This window comes from Pseudorca crassidens (assembly GCF_039906515.1).
Source record: "Pseudorca crassidens isolate mPseCra1 chromosome 1 unlocalized genomic scaffold, mPseCra1.hap1 SUPER_1_unloc_10, whole genome shotgun sequence".
Taxonomy (NCBI): domain Eukaryota; kingdom Metazoa; phylum Chordata; class Mammalia; order Artiodactyla; family Delphinidae; genus Pseudorca; species Pseudorca crassidens.
The window spans coordinates 344,948-372,748 of NW_027135938.1; the positions used below are offsets into that span (position 1 = coordinate 344,948).

The 27,801-nt window shown below is 43.8% G+C and overlaps 1 long non-coding RNA gene across 2 annotated transcripts in view; it reads left to right on the top strand.

Annotated features, from left to right (window-relative positions):
• Positions 1–26,851, top strand: part of LOC137217931 (uncharacterized) — a 63,375-nt gene extending 36,524 nt beyond the window's left edge. For both annotated transcript variants that reach the window (XR_010940323.1, XR_010940322.1), the window contains exon 4: positions 26,783–26,851. This is a non-coding gene — a long non-coding RNA (uncharacterized lncRNA). The remainder of the gene's footprint in view (positions 1–26,782) is intronic.
• Positions 26,852–27,801: the final 950 nt, after the last annotated feature.

Consider the following 27,801-nt stretch of genomic DNA (forward strand, 5'->3'; position numbering starts at 1 on the left):
TGCTGAGTGATATTGCATTGTACGTAAGTACCACAATTTCTTTATCCATTTTTTGCTTTCTGTGATATTGAACTTGTACCGTAAACGAGGTTCTTGTAAACAGAGCCATCCCAAACTTTCGGGTGGCTGTGTCTTTTTGATTTTTATTTCCCTAAGCTATAGGACCATAAGTGGAAGTGCCCTAGGCTCTGTTGCTTTGTTTTTTAGATGTTTCAGGAAACACCATACACTTCTCCAGAGTGGCTGTTGGCAATTTACATCCCACCCATCAGCATAACAAGGCTCCCAGTTCTCCATGGCCTGTCCTGCCTTTCTGGATTTTATACTTTTTTCAGATGGCCCTTTTGACCGGGGGGCAGTGAGACTTCATTGTAGTGCAGATTTCTTTGCAAGCTTGCTTGGTTGGCCAAAAAGGGCGTATGCGTTTTTTCCTGAATATATTCAGGAAAAAACGCATACGCCCTTTTTGGCCAAGTGCATCATTGTGGACGTTCTGCCTCTTTTCCTATGCTTTACATGCAATTCCAGTCTACCTCCTGAAATCGGTTTCCTGCAATTCTGCCCCGCTTTCAAGTCCTCTTGGCAGCCTTACTTCAATAAATTTTTGGACGATAGCTATCATTTATAACCCTGCAGGTTTGTGAATTCAAGTGCCCCTGAGTTCCTTTCTTCAACTCGCTTTCTTGTGAGCTGGCCGCAACACCGCAGCATTGCTTCAGGCCCTAGTGTGGTTCCGGCATGGCACGCTGAGCCTTTGGTTAATTCCTCTTCCTGGTGGGAAATGAGAGTTAAATTTGCCCGTCCAGACACCTCCAGCTAGTCTCTCATTGGTTCTCCCTATTCCTGTTCATTTTCCGCAGAAATTGCAAACTGGGCCAAACAGGAGGTTAAAGGCACTGACTCTCCAAGTGGGGGAGTGTTAGTAAAGCGTCTGGAATGTTGCACCCGAGTACCAGAGCACGAAAACTGACACATTTGAACACATTTCCCGATCACACGGTGGATCATACTCTGGGTTCCACATGCATGTTTTAGCTGAAGGAAGAATCCCTTAAACCTGGAGAGTTGAGACCCATGGAATGGGTACCATGCAATATGACTTCAAAGGGTCTGCATTTGCTCACCGAACCTCACCAATCCTATCACTGCTGCATTTACGCCGCTGTACACACGCTTGTTTCTCTTTTGGAGACATATAAATCCATAGGTTTTAAGATTCTTACTAGTCAGGTATATTCTTAGGCGTTTAGTATGGGGTGTAGAGTCCACTTCGTTGAGCAAGGAGTAGCTCTTGTCTATTACATATTTGGCTTATGGAACGGTATCTGTGCTAATTTCAATCTCTGGTTTTATGCAGCACCCCAACTCACCTTTCCCCTTAAGCAACCATAAGTTGGTTTTCTACATTTGAGACCCTGTTCTGTTTTGTAATTCAGTTCCTGGGTAGCCAAGTTTACATTCCGTGTAGTAGTGATATCTTATGATGTTTCTTTTTCTGTGTGACTTATCTCACTTAGAATCATCGTACCTGAATCCACTCATTATGCTGCTATGGGCCTGATGACATAGATTTCATTGCTGAGTGATATTGCATTGTACGTAAGTACCACAATTTCTTTATCCATTTTTTGCTTTCTGTGATATTGAACTTGTACCGTAAACGAGGTTCTTGTAAACAGAGCCATCCCAAACTTTGGGGTGGCTGTGTCTTTTTGATTTTTATTTCCCTAAGCTATAGGACCATAAGTGGAAGTGCCCTAGGCTCTGTTGCTTTGTTTTTTAGATGTTTCAGGAAACACCATACACTTCTCCAGAGTGGCTGTTGGCAATTTACATCCCACCCATCAGCATAACAAGGCTCCCAGTTCTCCATGGCCTGTCCTGCCTTTCTGGATTTTACACTTTTTTCAGATGGCCCTTTTGACCGGGGGGCAGTGAGACTTCATTATAGTGCAGATTTCTTTGCAAGCTTGCTTGGTTGGCCAAAAAGGGCGTATGCGTTTTTTCCTGAATATATTCAGGAAAAAACGCATACGCCCTTTTTGGCCAAGTGCATCATTGTGGACGTTCTGCCTCTTTTCCTATGCTTTACATGCAATTCCAGTCTACCTCCTGAAATCGGTTTCCTGCAATTCTGCCCCGCTTTCAAGTCCTCTTGGCAGCCTTACTTCAATAAATTTTTGGACGATAGCTATCATTTATAACCCTGCAGGTTTGTGAATTACAGTGCCCCTGAGCTCCTTTCTTCAACTCGCTTTCTTGTGAGCTGGCCGCAACACCGCAACATTGCTTCAGGCCCTAGTGTGGTTCCGGCATGGCACGCTGAGCCTTTGGTTAATTCCTCTTCCTGGTGGGAAATGAGAGTTAAATTTGCCCGTCCAGACACCTCCAGCTAGTCTCTCATTGGTTCTCCCTATTCCTGTTCATTTTCCGCAGAAATTGCAAACTGGGCCAAACAGGAGGTTAAAGGCCCTGACTCTCCAAGTGGGGAGAGTGTTAGTAAAGCGTCTGGAATGTTGCACCCGAGTACCAGGGGACGAAAACTGACACATTTGAACATGTTTCCCGATCACACGGTGGATCATACTCTGGGTTCCACATGCATGTTTTAGCTGAAGGAAGAATCCCTTAAACCTGGAGAGTTGAGACCCATGGAATGGGTACCATGCAATATGACTTCAAAGGGTCTGCATTTGCTCACCAAACCTCACCAATCCTATCACTGCTGCGTTTATGCCGCTGTACACATGCTTGATTCTCTTTCGGAGACATATAAATCCATAGGTTTTAAGATTCTTACTAGTCAGGTATATTCTTAGGCGTTTAATATGGGGTGTAGAGTCCACTTCATTGAGCAAGGAGTAGCTCTTGTCTATTACATATTTGGCTTATGGAAAGGTATCTGTGCTAATTTCAATCTTTGGTTTTATGCAGCACCCCAACTCACCTTTCCTCTTAAGCAAGCATAAGTTGGTTTTCTACATTTGAGACCCTGTTCTATTTTGTAATTCAGTTCCTGTGTAGCCAAGTTTACATTCCGTGTAGTAGTGATATCTTATGATGTTTCTTTTTCTGTGTGACTTATCTCACTTAGAATCATCGTACCTGAATCCACTCATTATGCTGCTACGGGCCTGATGATATAGATTTCATTGCTGAGTGATATTGCATTGTACGTAAGTACCACAACTTCTTTATCCATTTTTCGCTTTCTGTGATATTGAACTTGTACCGTAAACGAGGTTCTTGTAAACAGAGCCGTCCCAAACTTTGGGGTGGCTGTGTCTTTTTGATTTTAATTTCCCTAAGCTATAGGACCATAAGTGGAAGTGCCCTAGGCTCTGTTGCTTTGTTTTTTAGATGTTTCAGGAAACACCATACACTTCTCCAGAGTAGCCGTTGGCAATTTACATCCCGCCCATCAGCATAACAAGGCTCCCAGTTCCTCCATGGCCTGTCCTGCCTTTCTGGATTTTACACTTTTTTCAGATGGCCCTTTGACCGGGGGGCAGTGAGACTTCATTGTAGTGCAGATTTCCTTTGCAAGCTTGCTTGGTTGGCCAAAAAGGGCGTATGCGTTTTTTCCTGAATATATTCAGGAAAAAACGCATACGCCCTTTTTGGCCAAGTGCATCATTGTGGACGTTCTGCCTCTTTTCCTATGCTTTACATGCAATTCCAGTCTACCTCCTGAAATCGGTTTCCTGCAATTCTGCCCCGCTTTCAAGTCCTCTTGGCAGCCTTACTTCAATATATTTTTGGACGATAGCTGTCATTTATAACTCTGCAGGTTTGTGAATTACAGTGCCCCTGAGCTCCTTTCTTCAACTCGCTTTCTTGTGAGCTGGCCGCAACACCGCAGCATTGCTTCAGGCCCTAGTGTGGTTCCGGCATGGCACGCTGAGCCTTTGGTTAATTCCTCTTCCTGGTGGGAAATGAGAGTTAAATTTGCCCGTCCAGACACCTCCAGCTAGTCTCTCATTGGTTCTCCCTATTCCTGTTCATTTTCCGCAGAAATTGCAAACTGGGCCAAACAGGAAGTTAAAGGCACTGACTCTCGAAGTGGGGGAGTGTTAGTAAAGCGTCTGGAATGTTGCACCCGAGTACCAGAGCATGAAAACTGACACATTTGAACACATTTCCCGATCACACGGTGGATCATACTCTGGGTTCCACATGCATGTTTTAGCTGAAGGAAGAATCCCTTAAACCTGGAGAGTTGAGACCCATGGAATGGGTACCATGAAATATGACTTCAAAGGGCCTGCATTTGCTCACCGAACCTCACCAATCCTATCACTGCTGCATTTATGCCGCTGTACACACGCTTGATTCTCTTTCAGAGACATATAAATCCATAGGATTTAAGATTCTTACTAGTCAGGTATATTCTTAGGCGTTTAATATGGGGTGTTGAGTCCACTTCGTTGAACAAGGAGTCGCTCCTGTTTATTACATATTTGGCTTATGGAACGGTATCTGTGCTAATTTCAATCTTTGGTTTTATGCAGCACCCCAACTCACCTTTCCTCTTAAGCAAGCATAAGTTGGTTTTCTACATTTGAGACCCTGTTCTGTTTTGTAATTCAGTTCATGTGTAGCCAAGTTTACATTCCGTGTAGTAGTGATATCTTATGATGTTTCTTTTTCTGTGTGACTTATTTCACTTAGAATCATCGTACCTGAATCCACTCATTATGCTGCTACGGGCCTGATGACATAGATTTCATTGCTGAGTGATATTGCATTGTACGTAAGTACCACTACATCTTTATCCATTTTTCGCTTTCTGTGATATTGAACTTGTACCGTAAACGAGGTTCTTGTAAACAGATCCGTCCCAAACTTTGGGGTGGTTGTGTCTTTTTGATTTTAATTTCCCTAAGCTATAGGACCATAAGTGGAAGTGCCCTAGGCTCTGTTGCTTTGTTTTTTAGATGTTTCAGGAAACACCATACACTTCTCCAGAGTAGCTGTTGGCAATTTACATCCCGCCCATCAGCATAACAAGGCTCCCAGTTCTCCATGGCCTGTCCTGCCTTTCTGGATTTTACACTTTTTTCAGATGGCCCTTTGACCGGGGGACAGTGAGACTTCATTGTAGTGCAGATTTCCTTTGCAAGCTTGCTTGGTTGGCCAAAAAGGGCGTATGCGTTTTTTCCTGAATATATTCAGGAAAAAACGCATACGCCCTTTTTGGCCAAGTGCATCATTGTGGACGTTCTGCCTCTTTTCCTATGCTTTACATGCAATTCCAGTCTACCTCCTGAAATCGGTTTCCTGCAATTCTGCCCCGCTTTCAAGTCCTCTTGGCAGCCTTACTTCAATATATTTTTGGACGATAGCTGTCATTTATAACTCTGCAGGTTTGTGAATTACAGTGCCCCTGAGCTCCTTTCTTCAACTCGCTTTCTTCTGAGCTGGCCGCAACACCGCAGCATTGCTTCAGGCCCTAGTGTGGTTCCGGCATGGCACGCTGAGCCTTTGGTTAATAACTCTTCCTGGTGGGAAATGAGAGTTAAATTTGCCCGTCCAGACACCTCCAGCTAGTCTCTCATTGGTTCTCCCTATTCCTGTTCATTTTCCACAGAAATTGCAAACTGGGCCAAACAGGAGGTTAAAGGCACTGACTCTCGAAGTGGGGGAGTGTTAGTAAAGCGACTGGAATGTTGCACCCGAGTACCAGAGCACGAAAACTGACACATTTGAACACATTTCCCGATCACACGGTGGATCATACTCTGGGTTCCACATGCATGTTTTAGCTGAAGGAAGAATCCCTTAAACCTGGAGAGTTGAGACCCATGGAATGGGTACCATGAAATATGACTTCAAAGGGTCTGCATTTGCTCACCGAATCTCACCAATCCTATCACTGCTGCATTTATGCCGCTGTACACAGGCTTGATTCTCTTTCGGAGACATATAAATCCATAGGATTTAAGATGCTTACTAGTCAGGTATATTCTTAGGCGTTTAATACGGGGTGTTGAGTCCACTTCGTTGAACAAGGAGTCGCTCCTGTTTATTACATATTTGGCTTATGGAACGGTATCTGTGCTAATTTCAATCTTTGGTTTTATGCAGCACCCCAACTCACCTTTCCTCTTAAGCAAGCATAAGTTGGTTTTCTACATTTGAGACCCTGTTCTGTTTTGTAATTCAGTTCCTGTGTAGCCAAGATTACATTCCGTGTAGTAGTGATATCTTATGATGTTTCTTTTTCTGTGTGACTTATTTCACTTAGAATCATCGTACCTGAATCCACTCATTATGCTGCTACGGGCCTGATGACATAGATTTCATTGCTGAGTGATATTGCATTGTACGTAAGTACCACAATTTCTTTATCCATTTTTCGCTTTCTGTGATATTGAACTTGTACCGTAAACGAGGTTCTTGTAAACAGAGCCGTCCCAAACTTTGGGGTGGCTGTGTCTTTTTGATTTTAATTTCCCTAAGCTATAGGACCATAAGTGGAAGTGCCCTAGGCTCTGTTGCTTTGTTTTTTAGATATTTCAGGAAACACCATACACTTCTCCAGAGTGGCTGTTGGCAATTTACATCCCGCCAATCAGCATAACAAGGCTCCCAGTTCTCCATGGCCTGTCCTGCCTTTCTGGATTTTACACTTTTTTCAGATGTCCCTTTTGACCGAGGGGCAGTGAGACTTCATTGTAGTGCAGATTTCCTTTGCAAGCTTGCTTGGTTGGCCAAAGAGGGCGTATGCGTTTTTTCCTGAATATATTCAGGAAAAAACGAATACGCCATTTTTGGCCAAGTGCATCATTGTGGACGTTCTGCCTCTTTTCCTATGCTTTACATGCAATTCCAGTCTACCTCCTGAAATCGGTTTCCTGCAATTCTGCCCCGCTTTCAAGTCCTCTTGGCAGCCTTACTTCAATAAATTTTTGGACGATAACTGTCATTTATAACCCTGCAGGTTTGTGAATTACAGTGCCCCTGAGCTCCTTTCTTCAACTTGCTTTCTTGTGAGCTGTCCGCAACACCGCAGCATTGCTTCAGGCCCTAGTGTGGTTCTGGCATGGTACGCTGAGCCTTTGGTTAATTCCTCTTCCTGGTGGGAAATGAGAGTTAAATTTGCCCGTCCAGACACCTCCAGCTAGTCTCTCATTGGTTCTCCCTATTCCTGTTCATCTTCCACAGAAATTGCAAACTGGCCCAAACAGGAGGTTAAAGGCACTGACTCTCCAAGTGGGGAGAGTGTTAGTAAAGCGTTTGGAATGTTGCACCCGAGTACCAGGGGACGAAACCTGAGACACATTTGAACACGTTTCCCGATCACACGGTGGATCATACTCTGGGTTCCACATGCATGTTTTAGCTGAAGGAAGAATCCCTTAAACCTGGAGAGTTGAGACCCATGGAATGGGTACCATGCAATATGACTTCAAAGGGTCTGCATTTGCTCACCGAACCTCACCAATCCTATCACTGCTGCGTTTATGCCACTGTACACACGCTTCATTCACTTTCGGAGACATAGAAATCCATAGGTTTTAAGATTTTTACTAGTCAGGTGTATTCTTAGGCGTTTAATACGGGGTGTAGAGTCCACTTCGTTGAGCAAGGAGTAGCTCTTGTCTATTACATATTTGGCTTATGGAACGTTATCTGTGCTAATTTCAATCTCTGGTTTTATGCAGCACCCCAACTCACCTTTCCCCTTAAGCAAGCATAAGTTGGATTTCTACATTTGAGACCCTGTTCTGTTTTGTAATTCAGTTCCTGTGTAGCCAAGTTTCCATTCCGTGTAGTAGTGATATCTTATGATGTTTCTTTTTCTGTGTGACTTATTTCACTTAGAATCATCGTACCTGAATCCACTCATTATGCTGCTATGGGCCTGATGACATAGATTTCATTGCTGAGTGATATTGCATTGTACGTAAGTACCACAACTTCTTTATCCATTTTTCACTTTCTGTGATATTGAACTTGTACCGTAAACGAGGTTCTTGTAAACAGAGCCGTCCCAAACTTTGGGGTGGCTGTGTCTTTTTGATTTTAATTTCCCTAAGCTATAGGACCATAAGTGGAAGTGCCCTAGGCTCTGTTGCTTTGTTTTTTAGATGTTTCAGGAAACACCATACACTTCTCCAGAGTGGCTGTGGGCAATTTACATCCTGCCCATCAGCATAACAAGGCTCCCAGTTCTCCATGGCCTGGCCTGCCTTTCTGGATTTTACACTTTTTTCAGATGGCCCTTTTGACCGGGGGGGGGCAGTGAAACTTCATTGTAGTGCAGATTTCCTTTGCAAGCTTGCCTGGTTGGCCAAAAAGGGCGTATGCGTTTTTTCCTGAATATATTCAGGAAAAAACGCATACGCCCTTTTTGGCCAAGTGCATCATTGTGGACGTTCTGTCTCTTTTCCTATGCTTTACATGCAATTCCAGTCTACCTCCTGAAATCGGTTGCCTGCAATTCTGCCCCGCTTTCAAGTCCTCTTGGCAGCGTTACTTCAATATATTTTTGTACGATAGCTGTCATTTACAACTCTGCAGGTTTGTGAATTACAGTGCCCCTGAGCTCCTTTCTTCAACTCGCTTTCTTGTGAGCTGGCCGCAACACCGCAGCATTGCTTCAGGCCCTAGTGTGGTTCCGGCATGGCACGCTGAGCCTTTGGTTAATTCCTCTTCCTGGTGGGAAATGAGAGTTAAATTTGCCCGTCCAGACACCTCCAGCTAGTCTGTCATTGGTTCTCCCTATTCCTGTTCATCTTCCACAGAAATTGCAAACTGGCCCAAACAGGAGGTTAAAGGCACTGACTCTCCAAGTGGGGAGAGTGTTAGTAAAGCGTTTGGAATGTTGCACCCGAGTACCAGGGGACGAAACCTGAGACACATTTGAACACGTTTCCCGATCACACGGTGGATCATACTCTGGGTTCCACATGCATGTTTTAGCTGAAGGAAGAATCCCTTAAACCTGGAGAGTTGAGACCCATGGAATGGGTACCATGCAATATGACTTCAAAGGGTCTGCATTTGCTCACCGAACCTCACTAATCCTATCACTGCTGCGTTTATGCCACTGTGCACACGCTTCATTCACTTTCGGAGGCATAGAAATCCATAGGTTTTAAGATTTTTACTAGGCAGGTATATTCTTAGACGTTTAATATGGGGTGTTGATTCCACTTGGTTGAGCAAGGAGTAGCTCTTGTCTATTACATATTTGGCTTATGGAATGGTATCTGTACTAATTTCAATCGCTGGTTTTATGCAGCACCCCAACTCACCTTTCCCCTTAAGCAAGCATAAGTTGGTTTTCTACATTTGAGACCCTGTTCTGTTTTGTAATTCAGTTCCTGGGTAGCCAAGATTACATTCCGTGTAGTAGTGATAACTTATGATGTTTCTTTTTCTGTGTGACTTATTTCACTTAGAATCATCGTACCTGAATCCACTCATTATGCTGCTATGGGCCTGATGACATAGATTTCATTGCTGAGTGATATTGCATTGTACGTAAGTACCACAACTTCTTTATCCATTTTTCACTTTCTGTGATATTGAACTTGTACCGTAAACGAGGTTCTTGTAAAGAGAGCCGTCCCAAACTTTGGGGTGGCTGTGTCTTTTTGATTTTAATTTCCCTGTGCTATAGGACCATAAGTGGAAGTGCCCTAGGCTCTGTTGCTTTGTTTTTTAGATGTTTCAGGAAACACCATACACTTCTCCAGAGTGGCTGTTGGCAATTTACATCCCGTCCATCAGCATAACAAGGCTTCCAGTTCTCCATGGCCTGTCGTGCCTTTCTGGATTTTACACTTTTTTCAGATGGCCCTTTTGACCGGGGGGGCAGTGAAACTTCATTGTAGTGCAGATATCCTTTGCAAGCTTGCTTGGTTGGCCAGAAAGGGCGTATGCGTTTTCTCCTGAATATATTCAGGAAAAAACGCATACGCCCTTTTTGGCCAAGTGCATCATTGTGGACGTTCTGCCTCTTTTCCTATGCTTTACATGCAATTCCAGTCTACCTCCTGAAATCGGTTGCCTGCAATTCTGCCCCGCTTTCAAGTCCTCTTGGCAGCGTTACTTCAATATATTTTTGTACGATAGCTGTCATTTATAACTCTGCAGGTTTGTGAATTACAGTGCCCCTGAGCTCCTTTCTTCAACTCGCTTTCTTGTGAGCTGGCCGCAACACCGCAGCATTGCTTCAGGCCCTAGTGTGGTTCCGGCATGGCACGCTGAGCCTTTGGTTAATTCCTCTTCCTGGTGGGAAATGAGAGTTAAATTTGCCCGTCCAGACACCTCCAGCTAGTCTGTCATTGGTTCTCCCTATTCCTGTTCATCTTCCACAGAAATTGCAAACTGGCCCAAACAGGAGGTTAAAGGCACTGACTCTCCAAGTGGGGAGAGTGTTAGTAAAGCGTTTGGAATGTTGCACCCGAGTACCAGGGGACGAAACCTGAGACACATTTGAACACGTTTCCCGATCACACGGTGGATCATACTCTGGGTTCCACATGCATGTTTTAGCTGAAGGAAGAATCCCTTAAACCTGGAGAGTTGAGACCCATGGAATGGGTACCATGCAATATGACTTCAAAGGGTCTGCATTTGCTCACCGAACCTCACCAATCCTATCACTGCTGCGTTTATGCCACTGTACACACGCTTCTTTCACTTTCGGAGACATAGAAATCCATAGGTTTTAAGATTTTTACTAGGCAGGTATATTCTTAGACGTTTAATATGGGGTGTTGATTCCACTTGGTTGAGCAAGGAGTAGCTCTTGTCTATTACATATTTGGCTTATGGAACGGTATCTGTACTAATTTCAATCCCTGGTTTTATGCAGCACCCCAACTCACCTTTCCCCTTAAGCAAGCATAAGTTGGTTTTCTACATTTGAGACCCTGTTCTGTTTTGTAATTCAGTTCCTGGGTAGCCAAGATTACATTCCGTGTAGTAGTGATAACTTATGATGTTTCTTTTTCTGTGTGACTTATTTCACTTAGAATCATCGTACCTGAATCCACTCATTATGCTGCTATGGGCCTGATGACATAGATTTCATTGCTGAGTGATATTCCATTGTACGTAAGTACCACAACTTCTTTATCCATTTTTCACTTTCTGTGATATTGAACTTGTACCGTAAACGAGGTTCTTGTAAACAGAGCCGTCCCAAACTTTGGGGTGGCTGTGTCTTTTTGATTTTAATTTCCCTGTGCTATAGGACCATAAGTGGAAGTGCCCTAGGCTCTGTTGCTTTGTTTTTTAGATGTTTCAGGAAACACCATACACTTCTCCAGAGTGGCTGTTGGCAATTTACATCCCGTCCATCAGCATAACAAGGCTTCCAGTTCTCCATGGCCTGTCGTGCCTTTCTGGATTTTACACTTTTTTCAGATGGCCCTTTTGACCGGGGGGGCAGTGAAACTTCATTGTAGTGCAGATTTCCTTTGCAAGCTTGCTTGGTTGGCCAGAAAGGGCGTATGCGTTTTCTCCTGAATATATTCAGGAAAAAACGCATACGCCCTTTTTGGCCAAGTGCATCATTGTGGACGTTCTGCCTCTTTTCCTATGCTTTACATGCAATTCCAGTCTACCTCCTGAAATCGGTTTCCTGCAATTCTGCCCCCCGTTCAAGTCTTCTTGGCAGCCTTACTTCAATATATTTCTGGACGATAGCTGTCATTTATAACTCTGCAGGTTTGTGAATTACAGTGACCCTGAGCTTCTTTCTTCAACTCGCTTTCTTATGAGCTGGCCGCAACACCGCAGGATTGCTTCAGGCCCTAGTGTGGTTCCGGCATGGCACGCTGAGACTTTGGGTAATTCCTCTTCCTGGTGGGAAATGAGAGTTAAATTTGCCCGTCCAGACACCTCCAGCTAGTCTCTCATTGGTTCTCCCTATTCCTGTTCATCTTCCGCAGAAATTGCAAACTGGCCCAAACAGGAGGTTAAAGGCACTGACTCTCCAAGTGGGGAGAGTGTTAGTAAAGCGTCTGGAATGTTGCACCCGAGTACCAGGGGACGAAAACTGACACATTTGAACACGTTTCCCGATCACACGGTGGATCATATTCTGGGTTCCACATGCATGTTTTAGCTGAAGGAAGAATCCCTTAAACCTGGATAGTTGAGAACCATGGAATGTGTACCATGCAATATGACTACAAAGGTTCTGCATTTGCTCACCGAACCTCACCAATCCTATCACTGCTGCGCTTATGCCACTGTACACACGCTTGATTCTCTTTTGGAGACATATAAATCCATAGGTTTTAAGATTCTTACTAGTCAGGTATATTCTTAGACATTTAATATTGGGTGCTCTGTCCTCTTCATTTAGCAAGGAGTAGCTCTTGTCTATTACATATTTGGCTTATGGAACGGTATCTGTGCTAATTTCAATCTCTGGTTTTATGCAGCACCCCACCTCACCATTCCCCTTAAGCAAGCGTAAGTTGGTTTTCTACATTTGAGACCCTGTTCTGTTTTGTAATTCAGTTCCTGTGTAGCCAAGTTTACATTCCATGTAGTAGTGATATCTTATGATGTTTCTTTTTCTGTGTGACTTATTTCACTTAAAATCATCATACCTGAATCCACTCATTATGCTGCTATGGGCCTGATGACATAGATTTCATTGCTGAGTGATATTGCATTGTATGTAAGTACCACAACTTCTTTATCCATTTTTCGCTTTCTGTGATATTGAACTTGTACCGTAAACGAGGTTCTTGTAAACAGAGCCGTCCCAAACTTTGGGGTGGCTGTGTCTTTTTGATTTTAATTTCCCTAAGCTATAGGACCATAAGTGGAAGTGCCCTAGGCTCTGTTGCTTTGTTTTTTAGATGTTTCAGGAAACACCATACACTTCTCCAGAGTGGCTGTTGGCAATTTACATCCCGCCCATCAGCATAACAAGGCTCCCAGTTCCTCCATGGCCTGTCCTGCCTTTCTGGATTTTACACATTTTTCAGATGGCCCTTTTGACCGGGGGCCAGTGAGACTTCATTGTAGTGCAGATTTCCTTTGCAAGCTTGCTTGGTTGGCCAAAAAGTGCGTATGCGTTTTTTCCTGAATATATTCAGGAAAAAACGCATACGCCCTTTTTGGCCAAGTGCATCATTGTGGACGTTCTGCCTCTTTTCCTATGCTTTACATGCAATTCCAGTCTACCTCCTGAAATCGGTTTCCTGCAATTCTGCCCCGCTTTCAAGTCCTCTTGGCAGCCTTACTTCAATATATTTTTGGACGATAATTGTCATTTATAACTCTGAAGGTTTGTGAATTACAGTGCCCCTGAGCTCCTTTCTTCAACTGGCTTTCTTGTGAGCTGGCCGCAACACCGCAGGATTGCTTCAGGCCCTAGTGTGGTTCCGACATGGCACGCTGAGCCTTTGGTTAATTCCTCTTCCTGGTGGGAAATGAGAGTTAAATTTGCCCGTACAGGCACCTCCAGCTAGTCTCTCATTGGTTCTCCCTATTCCTGTTCATTTTCCGCAGCAATTGCAAACTGGGCCAAACAGGAGGTTAAAGGCACTGACTCCCCAAGTGGGGAGAGTGTTAGTAAAGCGTCTAGAATGTTGCACCCGAGTACCAGGGGACGAAAACTGACACATTTGAACACGTTTCCCGATCACACGGTGGATCATACTCTGGGTTCCACATGCATGTATTAGCTGAAGGAAGAATCCCTTAAACCTGGAGAGTTGAGACCCATGGAATTAGTACCATGCAATATGACTTCAAAGGGTCTGCATTTGCTCACCGAACCTCACCAATCCTATCACTGCTACGTTTATGCCGCTATACACACGCTTGATTCTCTTTCGGAGACATATAAATCCATAGGTTTTGAGATACTTTCTAGTCAGCTATATTCTTAGGCGTTTAATATGGGGTGTAGAGTCCACTTCTTTGAGCAAGGAGTAGCTCTTGTCTATTACATATTTGGCTTATGGAACGGTATCTGTGCTAATTTCAATCTCTGGTTTTATGCAGCACCCCAACTCACCTTTCCTCTTAAGCAAGCATAAGTTGGTTTTCTACATTTGAGACCCTATTCTGTTTTGTAATTCAGTTCCTGGGTAGCCAAGATTTCATTCCGTGTAGTAGTGATAACTTATGATGTTTCTTTTTCTCTGTGACTTATTTCACTTAGAATCATCGTACCTGAATCCACTCATTATGCTGCTATGGGCCTGATGACATAGACTTCATTGCTGAGTGATATTGCATTGTACGTAAGTACCACAACTTCTTTATCCATTTTTCGCTTTCTGTGATATTGAACTTGTACCGTAAACGAGGTTCTTGTAAACAGAGCTGTCTCAAACTTTGGGGTGGCTGTGTCTTTTTGATTTTAATTTCCCTAAGCTATAGGACCATAAGTGGAAGTGCCCTAGGCTCTGTTGCTTTGTTTTTTAGATGTTTCAGGAAACACCATACACTTCTCCAGAGTGGCTGTTGGCAAATTACATCCCGCCCATCAGCATGACAACGCTCCCAGTTCTCCATGGCCTGTCTTGCCTTTCTGGATTTTATACTTTTTTCAGATGGCCCTTTTGACCAGGGGGCAGTGAGACTTCATTGTAGTGCAGATTTCCTTTGCAAGCTTGCTTGGTTGGCCAAAAAGGGCGTATGCGTTTTTTCCTGAATATATTCAGGAGAAAACACATACGCCCTTTTTGGCCAAGTGCATCATTGTGGACGTTCTGCCTCTTTTCCTATGCTTTACATGCAATTCCAGTCTACCTCCTGAAATCGGTTTCCTGCAATTCTGCCCCGCTTTCAAGTCCTCTTGGCAGCCTTACTTCAATATATTTTTGGATGATAGCTGTCATTTATAACTCTGCAGGTTTGTGAATTACAGTGCCCCTGAGCTCCTTTCTTCAACTCGCTTTCTTGTGAACTGGACGCAACACCGCAGCATTGCTTCAGGCCCTAGTGTGGTTCCGGCATGGCACGCTGAGCCTTTGGTTAATTCCTCTTCCTGGTGGGAAATGAGAGTTAAATTTGCCCGTCCAGACACCTCCAGCTAGTCTCTCATTGGTTCTCCCTATTCCTGTTCATTTTCCGCAGAAATTGCAAACTGGGCCAAACAGGAGGTTAAAGGCACTGACTCTCCAAGTGGGGAGAGTGTTAGTAAAGCGTCTGGAATGTTGCACCCAAGTACCAGGGGACGAAAACTGAGACACATTTGAAAACGTTTCCCCATCACATGGTGGATCATACTCTGGGTTCCACATGCATGTTTTAGCTGAAGGAAGAATCCCTTAAACCTGGAGAGTTGAGACCCATGGAATGGGTACCATGCAATATGACTTCAAAGTGTCTGCATTTGTTCACCGAACCTCACCAATCCTATAACTGCTGCGTTTATGCCGCTGTACACACGCTTGATTCTCTTTCGGAGACATATAAATCCATAGGTTTTAAGATTCTTACTAGTCAGGTATATTTTTAGGCGTTTAATATGGGGTGTAGAGTCCACTTCGTTGAGCAAGGAGTAGCTCTTGTCTATTACATATTTGGCTTATGGAACGGTATCTGTGCTAATTTCAATCTCTGGTTTTATGCAGCACCCCAACTCACCATTCCCCTTAAGCAAGCGTAAGTTGGTTTTCTACATTTGAGACCCTGTTCTGTTTTGTAATTCAGTTCCCGTGTAGCCAAGTTTACATTCCATGTAGTAGTGATATCTTATGATGTTTCTTTTTCTGTGTGACTTATTTCACTTAAAATCATCATACCTGAATCCACTCATTATGCTGCTATGGGCCTGATGACATAGATTTCATTGCTGAGTGATATTGCATTGTATGTAAGTACCACAACTTCTTTATCCATTTTTCGCTTTCTGTGATATTGAACTTGTACCGTAAACGAGGTTCTTGTAAACAGAGCCGTCCCAAACTTTGGGGTGGCTGTGTCTTTTTGATTTTAATTTCCCTAAGCTATAGGACCATAAGTGGAAGTGCCCTAGGCTCTGTTGCTTTGTTTTTTAGATGTTTCAGGAAACACCATACACTTCTCCAGAGTGGCTGTTGGCAATTTACATCCCGCCCATCAGCATAACAAGGCTCCCAGTTCCTCCATGGCCTGTCCTGCCTTTCTGGATTTTACACATTTTTCAGATGGCCCTTTTGACCGGGAGCCAGTGAGACTTCATTGTAGTGCAGATTTCCTTTGCAAGCTTGCTTGGTTGGCCAAAAAGGGCGTATGCGTTTTTTCCTGAATATATTCAGGAAAAAACGCATATGCTCTTTTTGGCCAAGTGCATCATTGTGGACGTTCTGCCTCTTTTCCTATGCTTTACATGCAATTCCAGTCTACCTCCTGAAATCGGTTTCCTGCAATTCTGCCCCGCTTTCAAGTCCTCTTGGCAGCCTTACTTCAATATATTTTTGGACGATAATTGTCATTTATAACTCTGCAGATTTGTGAATTACAGTGCCCCTGAGCTCCTTTCTTCAACTCGCTTTCTTGTGAGCTGGCCGCAACACCGCAGGATTGCTTCAGGCCCTAGTGTGGTTCCGGCATGGCACGCTGAGCCTTTGGTTAATTCCTCTTCCTGGTGGGAAATGAGAGTTAAATTTGCCCGTACAGGCACCTCCAGCTAGTCTCTCATTGGTTCTCCCTATTCCTGTTCATTTTCCGCAGAAATTGCAAACTGGGCCAAACAGGAGGTTAAAGGCACTGACTCCCCAAGTGGAGAGAGTGTTAGTAAAGCGTCTAGAATGTTGCACCCGAGTACCAGGGGACGAAAACTGACACATTTGAACACGTTTCCCGATCACACGGTGGATCATACTCTGGGTTCCACATGCATGTATTAGCTGAAGGAAGAATCCCTTAAACCTGGAGAGTTGGGACCCATGGAATGGTTACCATGGAATATGACTTCAAAGGGTCTGCATTTGTTCACCGAACCTCACCAATCCTATCACTGCTGCGTTTATGCCGCTGTACACACGCTTGATTCTCTTTCGGAGACATATAAATCCATAGCTTTTAAGATTCTTACTTGTCAGGTATATTCTTAGGCGTTTAATATGGGGTGTAGAGTCCACTTTGTTGAGCAAGGAGTAGCTCTTGTCTATTACATATTTGGCTTATGGAATGGTCTGTGCTAATTTCAATCTCTGGTTTTATGCAGCACCCCAACTCACCTTTCCCCTTAAGCAAGCATAAGATGGTTTTCTACATTTGAGACCCTGTTCTGTTTTGTAATTCAGTTCCTGTGTAGCCAAGTTTACATTCCGTGTAGTAGTGATATCTTATGATGTTTCTTTTTCTGTGTGACTTATTTCACTTAGAATCATCATACCTGAATCCACTCATTATGCTGCTATGGGCCTGATGGCATAGATTTCATTGCTGAGTGATATTGCATTGTATGTAAGTACCACAACTTCTTTATCCATTTTTCGCTTTCTGTGATATTGAACTTGTACCGTAAACGAGGTTCTTGTAAACAGAGCTGTCCCAAACTTTGGGGTGGCTGTGTCTTTTTGATTTTAATTTCCCTAAGCTATAGGACCATAAGTGGAATTGCCCTAGGCTCTGTTGCTTTGTTTTTTAGATGTTTCAGGAAACACCATACACTTCTCCAGAGTGGCTGTTGGCAATTTACATCCCGCTCATCAGCATAACAAGGCTCCCAGTTCTCCATGGCCTGTCCTGCCTTTCTGGATTTTACACATTTTTCAGATGGCCCTTTTGACCGGGGGGCAGTGAGACTTCATTGTAGTGCAGATTTCCTTTGCAAGCTTGCTTGGTTGGCCAAAAAGGGCGTATGCGTTTTTTCCTCAATATATTCAGGAAAAAACGCATACGCCCTTTTTGGCCAAGTGCATCATTGTGGACCTTCTGCCTCTTTTCCTATGCTTTACATGCAATACCAGTCTACCTCCTGAAATCAGTTTCCTACAATTCTGCCCCACTTTCAAATCGTCTTGGCAACGTTACTTCAATATATTTTTGGATGATAGCTGTCATTTATAACTCCGCAGGTTTGTGAATTACAGTGCCCCTGAGCTCCTTTCTTCAACTCGCTTTCTTGTGAGCTGGCCGCAACACCGAAGCATTTCTTCAGGCCCTAGTGTGGTTCTGGCATGGCACGCTGAGCCTTTGGTTAATTCCTCTTCCTGGTGGGAAATGAGAGTTAAATTTGCCCGTCCAGACACCTCCAGCTAGTCTCTCATTGGTTCTCCCTATTCCTGTTCATGTTCCGCAGAAATTGCAAACTGGGCCAAACAGGAGGTTAAAGGCACTGACTCTCCAAGTGGGGAGAGTGTTAGTAAAGCGTCTGGAATGTTGCACCCGAGTACAAGGGGACGTAAACTGAGACACATTTGAACACGTTTCCCGATCACACGGTGGATTATACTTTGGGTTCCACATGCATGTTTTAGCTGAAGGAAGAATCCCTTAAACCTGGAGAGTTGAGACCCATGGAATGGGTACCATGCAATATGACTTCAAAGGGTCTGCATTTGTTCACCGAACCACACCAATCCTATCACTGTGGCGTTTATGCCGCTGTACACACGCTTGATTCACTTTCGGAGACATAGAAATCCATAGGTTTTAAGATTCTTACTAGTCAGGTATATTCTTAGGCGTTTAATATGGGGTGTAGAGTCCACTTCGTTGAGCAAGGAGTAGCTCTTGTCTATTACATATTTGGCTTATGGAACGGTATCTGTGCTAATTTCAATCTCTGGTTTTATGCAGCACCCCAACTCACCTTTCCCCTTAAGCAAGCATAAGTTGGTTTTCTACATTTGAGACCCTGTTCTGTTTTGTAATTCAGTTCCAGTGTAGCCAAGTTTACATTCCGTGTAGTAGTGATATCTTATGATGTTTCTTTTTCTGTGTGACTTATTTCACTTAGAATCATTGTACCTGAATCCACTCATTATGCTGCTATGGGCCTGATGGCATAGATTTCATTGCTGAGTGATATTGCTTTGTATGTAAGTACAACAACTTCTTTATCCATTTTTCGCTTTCTGTGATATTGAACTTGTACTGTAAACGAGGTTCTTGTAAACAGAGCCGTCCCAAACTTTGGGGTGGCTGTGTCTTTTTGATTTTAATTTCCCTAAGCTATAGGACCATAAGTGGAAGCGCCCTAGGCTCTGTTGCTTTGTTTTTTAGATGTTTCAGGAAACACCATACACTTCTCCAGAGTGGCTGTTGGCAATTTACATCCCGCCCATCAGCATAACAAGGCTCCCAGTTCTCCATGGCCTGTCCTGCCTTTCTGGATTTTACACTTTTTTAAGATGGCCCTTTTGACCGGGGGGCAGTGAGACTTCATTGTAGTGCAGATTTCCTTTGCAAGCTTACTTGGTTGGCCAAAAAGGGCGTATGCGTTTTTTCCTGAATATATTCAGGAAAAAACGCATACGCCCTTTTTGGCCAAGTGCATCATTGTGGACGTTCTGCCTCTTTTCCTATGCTTTACATGCAATTCCAGTCTACCTCCTGAAATCGGATTCCTGCAATTCTGCCCCGCTTTCAAGTCCTCTTGGCAGCCGTACTTCAATATGTTTTTGTACGATAGCTGTCATTTACAACTCTGCAGGTTTGTGAATTACAGTGCCCCTGAGATCCTTTCTTCAACTCGCTTTCTTGTGAGCTGGCCGCAACACCGCAGGATTACTTTAGGCCCTAGGGTGGTTCCGGCATGGCACACTGAGCCTTTGGTTAATTCCTCTTCCTGGTGGGAAATGAGAGTTAAATTTGCCTGTACAGACACCTCCAGCTAGTCTCTCATTGGTTCTCCCTATTCCTGTTCATTTTCCACAGAAATTGCAAACTGGGCCAAACAGGAGGTTAAAGGCACTGACTCTCCAAGTGGGGAGAGTGTTAGTAAAGCGTCTGGAATGTTGCACCCGAGTACCAGGGGACGAAAACTGACACATTTGAACACGTTTCCCGATCACACGGTGGATCATACTCTGGGTTCCACATGCATGTTTTAGCTGAAGGAAGAATCCCTTAAACCTGGAGAGTTGAGACCCATGGAATGGGTACCATGCAATATGACTTCAAAGGGTCTGCATTTGTTCACCGAACCTCACCAATCCTATCACTGCTGCGTTTATGCCACTGTACACACGCTTGATTCTCTTTCGGAGACATAGAAATCCATAGGTTTTAAGATTCTTACTAGGCAGGTATATTCTTAGGCGTTTAATATGGGGTGTTGAGTCCACTTGGTTTAGCAAGGAGTAGCTCTTGTCTATTACATATTTGGCTTATGGAACGGTATTTGTGCTAATTTCAATCTCTGGTTTTATGCAGCACCCCAACTCACCTTTCCCCTTAAGCAAGCATAAGTTGGTTTTCTACATTTGAGACCCTGTTCTGTTTTGTAATTCAGTTCCTGTGTAGCCAAGTTTACATTCCGTGTAGTAGTGATATCTTATGATGTTTCTTTTTCTGTGTGACTTATTTCACTTAGAATCATCGTACCTGAATCCACTCCTTATGCAGCTATGGGCCTGATGATATAGATTTCATGGCTGAGTGATATTGCATTGTACGTAAGTACCACAACTTCTTTATCCATTTTTCGCTTTCTGTTTTATTGAACTTGTTCCGTAAACGAGGTTCTTGTAAACAGAGCTGTCCCAAACTTTGGGGTGGCTGTGTCTTTTTGATTTTAATTTCCCTAAGCTATAGGACCATAAGTGGAAGTGCCCTAGGCTCTGTTGCTTTGTTTTTTAGATGTTTCAGGAAACACCATACACTTCTCCAGAGTGGCTGTTGACAATTTACATCCCGCCCATCAGCATAACAAGGCTCCCAGTTCTCCATGGCCTGTCCTGCCTTTCTGCATTTTACACTTTTTTCAGATGTCCCTTTTGACTGGGGGGCAGTGAGACTTCTTTGTAGTGCAGATTTCCTTTGCAAGCTTGCTTGGTTGGCCAAAAAGTGCGTATGCGTTTTTTCCTGAATATATTCAGGAAAAAACGCATACGCACTTTTTGGCCAAGTGCCTCATTGTGGACGTTCTGCCTATTTTCCTATGCTTTACATGCAATTCCAGTCTACCTCCTGAAATCGATTTCCTGCAATTCTGCCCCGCGTTCAAGTCCTCTTGGCAGCCTTACTTCAATATATTTTTGGACGATAGCTGTCATTTATAACTCTGCAGATTTGTGAATTACAGTGCCCCTGAGCTCCTTTCTTCAACTCGCTTTCTTGTGAGCTGGCCGCAACACCGCACCATTGCTTCAGACACTAGTGTGCTTCCGGCATGGCACGCTGAGCCTTTGGTTAATTCCTCTTCCTGGTGGGAAATGAGAGTTAAATTTGCCCGTCCAGACACCTCCTGCTAGTCTCTCATTGGTTCTCCCTATTCCTGTTCATCTTCCGCAGAAGTTGCAAACTGGGCCAAACAGGAGGTTAAAGGCACTGACTCTCCATGTGGGGAGAGTGTTAGTAAAGCGTCTGGAATGTTTCACCCGAGTACCAGGGGACGAAGAATGAGACACATTTGAACACGTTTCCCGATCACACGGTGGATCATACTCTGGGTTCCACATGCATGTTTTAGCTGAAGGAAGAATCCCTTAAACCTGGAGAGTTGAGACCCATGGAATGGGTACCATGCAATATGACTTCAAAGGGTCTGCATTTGTTCACCGAACCTCACCAATCCTATCACTGCTGCGTTTATGCCACTGTACACACGCTTGATTCTCTTTCGGAGACATAGAAATCCATAGGTTTTAAGATTCTTACTAGGCAGGTATATTCTTAGGCGTTTAATATGGGGTGTTGAGTCCACTTGGTTTAGCAAGGAGTAGCACTTGTCTATTACATATTTGGCTTATGGAATGGTATCTGTGTTAATTTCAATCTCTGGTTTTATGCAGCACCCCAACTCACCTTTCCCCTTAAGCAAGCATAAGTTGGTTTTCTACATTTGAGACCCTGTTCTGCTTTGTAATTCAGTTCCTGTGTAGCCAAGTTTACATTCCGTGTAGTAGTGATATCTTATGATGTTTCTTTTTCTGTGTGACTTATTTCACTTAGAATCATCGTACCTGAATCCACTCATTATGCTGCTATGGGCCTGATGACATAGATTTCATTGCTGAGTGATATTGCATTGTACGTAAGTACCACAACTTCTTTATCTATTTTTCACTTTCTGTGATATTGAAATTGTACCACAAACGAGGTTCTTGTAAACAGAGCCGTCCCATACTTTGGGGTGGCTGTGTCTTTTTGATTTTAAATTCCCTAAGCTATAGGACCATAAGTGGAAGTGCCCTAGGCTCTGTTGCTTTGTTTTTTAGATGTTTCAGGAAACACCATACACTTCTCCAGAGTGGCTGTTGGCAATTTACATCCCGCCCATCAGCATGACAAGGCTCCCAGTTCTCCATGGCCTGTCCTGCCTTTCTGGATTTTACACATTTTTCAGATGGCCCTTTTGACTGGGGGGCAGTGAGACTTCATTGTAGTGCAGATTTCCTTTGCAAGCTTGCTTGGTTGGCCAAAAAGGGCGTATGCGTTTTTTCCTCAATATATTCAGGAAAAAACGCATACGCCCTTTTTGGCCAAGTGCATCATTGTGGACCTTCTGCCTCTTTTCCTATGCTTTACATGCAATTCCAGTCTACCTCCTGAAATCGGTTTCCTGCAATTCTGCCCCGCTTTCAAGTCCTCTTGGCAGCCTTACTTCAATATATTTTTGTACGATAGCTGTCATTTACAACTCTGCAGGTTTGTGAATTACAGTGCCCCTGAGCTCCTTTCTTCAACTCGCTTTCTTGTGAGCTGGCCGAAACATCGCAGGATTGCTTCAGGCCCTAGGGTGGTTCCGGCATGGCACGCTGAGCCTTTGGTTAATTCCTCTTCCTGGTGGGAAATGAGAGTTAAATTTGCCTGTCCAGACACCTCCAGCTAGTCTCTCATTGGTTCTCCCTATTCCTGTTCATTTTCCATAGAAATTGCAAACTGCGCCAAATAGGAGGTTAAAGGCACTGACTCTCCAAGTGGGGAGAGTGTTAGTAAAGCGTCTGGAATGTTGCACCCGAGTACCAGTGGACAATATCTGAGACACATTTGAACACGTTTCCCGATCACACGGTGGATCATACTCTGGGTTCCACATGCATGTTTTAGCTGAAGGAAGATTCCCTTAAACCTGGAGAGTTGAGACCCATGGAATGGGTACCATGCAATATGACTTCAAAAGGTCTGCATTTGCTCAGCGAACCTCACCAATCCTATCACTGCTGCGTTTATGCCGCTGTACACACGCTTGATTCTCTTTCAGAGACATATAAATCCATAGGTTTTAAGATTCTTACTAGTCAGGTATGTTCTTAGGCGTTTAATATGGGGTGTTGAGTCCACTTCGTTGAGCAAGGAGTAGCTCATGTCTATTACATATTTGGCTTATGGAACTGTATCTGTGCAAATTTCAATCTCTGGTTTTATGCAGCACCCGAACTCACCTTTCCCCTTAAGCAAGCATAAGTTGGTTTTCTACATTTGAGAACCTGTTCTGTTTTGTAATTCAGTTCCTGTGTAGCCAAGTTTACATTCCGTGTAGCAGTGATATCTTATGATATTTCTTTTTCTGTGTGACTTATTTCACTTAGAATCATCGTACCTGAATCCATTCATTATGCTGTTACTGGCCTGATCACATAGATTTCATTGCTGAGTGATATTACATTGTACGTAAGTACCACAACTTCTTTATCCATTTTTCGCTTTCTGTGATATTGAACTTGTACCGTAAACGAGGTTCTTGTAAACACAGCTGTCCCAAACTTTGGGGTGGCTGTGTCTTTTTTATTTTAATTTCCCTAAGCTATAGGACCATAAGTGGAAGTGCCCTAGGCTCTATTGCTTTGTTTTTTAGTTGTTTCAGGAAACACCATACACTTCTCCAGAGTGGCTGTTGGCAATTTACCTCCCGCCCATCAGCATAACAAGTCTCCCAGTTCTCCATGGCCTGTCCTGCCTTTCTGGATTTTATAGTTTTTTCAGATGGCCCTTTTGACCTGGGGGCAGTGAGACTTCATTGTAGTGCAGATTTCCTTTGCAAGCTTGCTTGGTTGGCCAAAAAGAGCGTATGCGTTTTTTCCTGAATATATTCAGGAAAAAACGCATACGCCCTTTTTGGCCAAGTGCATCATTGTGGACGTTCTGCCTCTTTTCCTATGCTTTACATGCAATTCCAGTCTACCTCCTGAAATCGGTTTCCTGCAATTCTGCCCCGCTTTCAAGTCCTCTTGGCAGCCTTACTTCAATATATTTTTGGACGATAGCTGTCATTTATAACTCTGCAGGTTTGTGAATTACAGTGCCCCTGAGCTCCTTTCTTCAACTCGCTTTCTTGTGAGCTGGCCGCAACACCGCAGCATTGCTTCAGGCCCTAGTGTGGTTCCGGCATGGCACGTTGAGCCTTTGGTTAATTCCTCTTCCTGGTGGGAAATGAGAGTTAAATTTGCCCGTCCAGACACCTCCAGCTAGTCTCTCATTGGTTCTCCCTATTCCTGTTCATTTTCCGCAGAAATTGCAAACTGGGCCAAACAGGAGGTTAAAGGCACTGACTCTCCAAGTGGGGAGAGTGTTAGTAAAGCGTCTGGAATGTTGCACCCGAGTACCAGGGGACGAAAACTGACACATTTGAACACGTTTCCCGATCACACGGTGGATCATACTCTGGGTTCCACATGCATGTTTTAGCTGAAGGAAGAATCCCTTAAACCTGGAGAGTTGAGACCCATGGAATGGGTACCATGCAATATGACTTCAAAGGGTCTGCATTTGCTGACCGAACCTCACCAATCCTATCACTGCTGCATTTATGCCGCTGTACACATGCTTGATTCTCTTTCAGAGACAAATAAATCCATAGGTTTTAAGATTCTTACTAGTCAGGTATAATCTTAGGCGTTTAATATGGGGTGTAGAGTCCACTTCGTTGAGCAAGGAGTAGCTCTTGTCTATTACATATTTGGCTTAGGGAACGGTATCTGTGCTAATTTCAATCTCTGGTTTTATGCAGCACCCCAACTCACCTTTCCCCTTAAGCAAGCATAAGTTGGCTTTCTACATTTGAGACCCTGTTCTGTTTTGTAATTCTGTTCCTGTGTAGACAAGTTTACATTCCGTGTAGTAGTGATATCTTATGATGTTTCTTTTTCTGTGTGACTTATTTCACTTAGAATCATCGTACCTGAATCCACTCATTATGCTGCTATGGGCCTGATGACATAGATCTCATTGCTGAGTGACATTGCATTGTACGTAAGTACCACAACTTCTTTATCCATTTTTCGCTTTCTGTGATATTGAACTTGTACTGTAAACGAGGTTCTTGTAAACAGAGCCGTCCCAAACATTGGGGTGGCTGTGTCTTTTTGATTTTAATTTCCCTAAGCTATAGGACCATAAGTGGAAGTGCCCTAGGCTCTGTTGCTTTGTTTTTTAGATGTTTCAGGAAACACCATACACTTCGCCAGAGTAGCTGTTGGCAATTTACATCCCGCCCATCAGCATAACAAGGCTCCCAGTTCTCCATGGCCTGTCCTGCCTTTCTGGATTTTACACTTTTTTCAGATGGCCCTTTTGACCGGGGGGCAGTGAGACTTCATTATAGTGCAGATTTCATTTGCAAGCTTGCTTGGTTGGCCAAAAAGGGCGTATGCGTTTTTTCCTGAATATATTCAGGAAAAAACGCATACGCCCTATTTGGCCAAGTGCATCATTGTGGACGTTCTGCCTCTTTTCCTATGCTTTACATGCAATTCCAGTCTACCTCCTGAAATCGGTTTCCTGCAATTCTGCTCCACTTTCAAGGCCCCTTGGCAGCCGTACTTCAATATAATTTTGGACGATAGCTGTCATTTATAACTCTGCAGGTTTGAGAATTACAGTGCCCCTGAGCTCCTTTCTTCAACTCGCTTTCTTGTGATCTGGCCGCAACACCGCAGCATTGCTTCAGGCCCTAGTGTGGTTCCGGCATGGCACGCTGAGCCTTTGGTTAATTCCTCTTCCTGGTGGGAAATGAGAGTTAAATTTGCCCGTCCAGACACCTCCAGCTAGTCTCTCATTGGTTCTCCCTATTCCTGTTCATTTTCCGCAGAAATTGCAAACTGGGCCAAACAGGAGGTTAAAGGCACTGACTCTCCAAGTGGGGAGAGTGTTAGTAAAGTGTCTGGAATGTTGCACCCGATTACCAGGGGACGTAAACTGAGACGTATTTAAACACGTTTCCCGATCACATGGGGGATCATACTCTGGGTTCCACATGCATGTTTTAGCTCAAGGAAGAATCCCTTAAACCTGGAGAGTTGAGACCCATGGAATGGGTACCATGCAATATGACTTCAAAGGGTCTGCATTTGTTCACCGAACCTCACCAATCCTATCACTGCTGCGTTTATGCCGCTGTACACACGCTTGATTCTCTTTCGGAGACATATAAATCCATAGGTTTTAAGATTCTTACTAGTCAGGGATATTCTTAGGCGTTTAATATGGGGTGTAGAGTGCACTACGTTGAGCAAGGAGTAGCTCTTGTCTATTACATATTTGGCTTATGGAACGGTATCTGTGCTAATTTCAATCTCTGGTTTTATGCAGCACCCCAACTCACCTTTCCCCTTAAGCAAGCATAAGTTGGTTTTCTACATTTGAGACCCTGTTCTGTTTTGTAATTCAGTTCCTGTGTAGCCAAGTTTACATTCCATGTAGTAGTGATATCTTATGATGTTTCATTTTCTGTGTTACTTATTTTACTTAGAATCATCATACCTGAATCCACTCATTATGCTGCTATGGGCCTGATGACATAGATTTCATTGCTGAGTGATATTGCATTGTACATAAGTACCACAACATCTTTATCCATTTTTCACTTTCTGTGATATTGAACTTGTACTGTAAACGAGGTTCTTGTAAACAGAGCCGTCCCAAACTTTGGGGTGGCTGTGTCTTTTTGATTTTAATTTCCCTAAGCTATAGGACCATAAGTGGAAGTGCCCTAGGCTCTGTTGCTTTGTTTTTTAGATGTTTCAGGAAACACCATACACTTCTCCAGAGTGGCTGTTGGCAGTTTACATCCCGTCCATCAGCATAACAAGTCTTCCAGTTCTCCATGGCATGTCGTGCCTTTCTGGATTTTACACTTTTTTCAGATGGCCCTTTTGACCGGGGGGCAGTGAGACTTCATTGTAGTGCAGATTTCCTTTGCAAGCTTGCTTGGTTCGCCAAAAAGGGCGTATGCGTTTTTTCCTGAATATATTCAGGAAAAAACGCATATGCACTTTTTGGCCAAGTGCATCATTGTGGACGTTCTGCCTCTTTTCCTATGCTTTACATGCAATTCCAGTCTACCTCCTGAAATCGGTTTCCTGCAATTCTGCCCCGCTTTCAAGTCCTCTTGGCAGCCTTACTTCAATATATTTTTGGACGATAGCTGTCAGTTATAACTCTGAAGGTTTGTGAATTACAGTGCCCCTGAGCTCCTTTCTTCAACTCACTTTCTTGTGAGCTGGCCGCAACACTGCAGCATCGCTTCAGGCCCTAGTGTGGTTCCGCCATGGCACGTTGAGCCTTTGGTTAATTCCTCTTCCTGGTGGGAAATGAGAGTTAAATTTGCCCGTCCAGACACCTCCAACTAGTCTCTCATTGGTTCTCCCTATTCCTGTTCATTTTCCGCAGAAATTGCAAACTGGGCCAAACAGGAGGTTAAAGGCACTGACTCTCCAAGTGGGGAGAGTGTTAGTAAAGTGTCTGGAATGTTGCACCCGAGTACCAGGG